Genomic DNA, 1743 nt, shown 5'->3' with positions numbered 1-1743 from the left:
CGCACGGGGCCGCCCGCCCGTGCGCACGGTGCCCCCAACTTGGGCACTCATGGTGGAACGAATCCGACGCCTTAGATGCATTATTTATGCATGAAAACTCGAGAGAAAACAACATTGTGCCATGAGAATCAAAGTTTGGCTCGCTCATTTGCGCTACGTGCCGCAAGGGGCAGCACGCCCGTGCGCACGGTGACCCCAACTTGGGCACTCATGGGGGCACGAATCCGATGCCTTAGATGCATTATTTATGCATGAAAACTCGAGAGAAAACAACATTGTGTCGTGAGAATCATAGTTTGGCTCGCTCGTTTGCGCTACGTGCCCCAAGGGGCAGCCAGCCCGTGCGCACGGTGACCCCAACTTGGGCACTCATGGGGGCCCGAATCCGACGCCTTAGATGCATTATTTATGTATGAAAACTCGAGAGAAAACAACATTGTGCCGTGAGAATCATAGTTTGGCTCGCTCGTTTGCGCTACGTGCCCCAAGGGGCAGCCAGCCCGTGCGCACGGTGACCCCAACTTGGGCACTCATGGGGGCACGAATCCGACGCCTTAGATGCATTATTTATGCATGAAAACTCGAGAGAAAACAACATTGTGCCGTGAGAATCATAGTTTGGCTCGCTCGTTTGCGCTACGTGCCCCAAGGGGCAGCCAGCCCGTGCGCACGGTGACCCCAACTTGGGCACTCATGGGGGCACGAATCCGACGCCTTAGATGCATTATTTATGTATGAAAACTCGAGAGAAAACAACATTGTGCCGTGAGAATCATAGCTTGGCTCGCTCGTTTGCGCTACGTGCCCCAAGGGGCAGCCCGCCCGTGCGCACGGTGACCCCAACTTGGGCACTCATGGGGCACGAATCCGATGCCTTAGATGCATTATTTATGCATGAAAACTCGAGAGAAAACAACATTGTGCCGTGAGAATCATAGTTTGGCTCGCTCGTTTGCGCTACGTGCCCGAAGGGGCAGCCCGCCCGTGCGCACGGTGACCCCAACTTGGGCACTCATGGGGGCACGAATCCGACGCCTTAGATGCATTATTTATGCATGAAAACTCGAGAGAAAACAACATTGTGCCGTGAGAATCATAGTTTGGCTCGCTCGTTTGCGCTACGTGCCCCAAGGGGCAGCCAGCCCGTGCGCACGGTGACCCCAACTTGGGCACTCATGGGGGCACGAATCCGACGCCTTAGATGCATTATTTATGTATGAAAACTCGAGAGAAAACAACATTGTGCCGTGAGAATCATAGTTTGGCTCGCTCGTTTGCGCTACGTGCCCCAAGGGGCAGCCAGCCCGTGCGCACGGTGACCCCAACTTGGGCACTCATGGGGGCACGAATCCGACGCCTTAGATGCATTATTTATGTATGAAAACTCGAGAGAAAACAACATTGTGCCGTGAGAATCATAGTTTGGCTCGCTCGTTTGCGCTACGTGCCCCAAGGGGCAGCCAGCCCGTGCGCACGGTGACCCCAACTTGGGCACTCATGGGGGCACGAATCCGACGCCTTAGATGCATTATTTATGTATGAAAACTCGAGAGAAAACAACATTGTGCCGTGAGAATCATAGTTTGGCTCGCTCGTTTGCGCTACGTGCCCCAAGGGGCAGCCAGCCCGTGCGCACGGTGACCCCAACTTGGGCACTCATGGGGGCACGAATCCGACGCCTTAGATGCATTATTTATGTATGAAAACTCGAGAGAAAACAACATTGTGCCGTGAGAATCATAG

The sequence above is a fragment of the Henckelia pumila genome, chromosome 3 (genome assembly GCF_033568475.1).
Source record: "Henckelia pumila isolate YLH828 chromosome 3, ASM3356847v2, whole genome shotgun sequence".
Lineage (NCBI taxonomy): Eukaryota > Viridiplantae > Streptophyta > Magnoliopsida > Lamiales > Gesneriaceae > Henckelia > Henckelia pumila.
Note: the sequence above shows the minus strand (reverse complement) of the source record.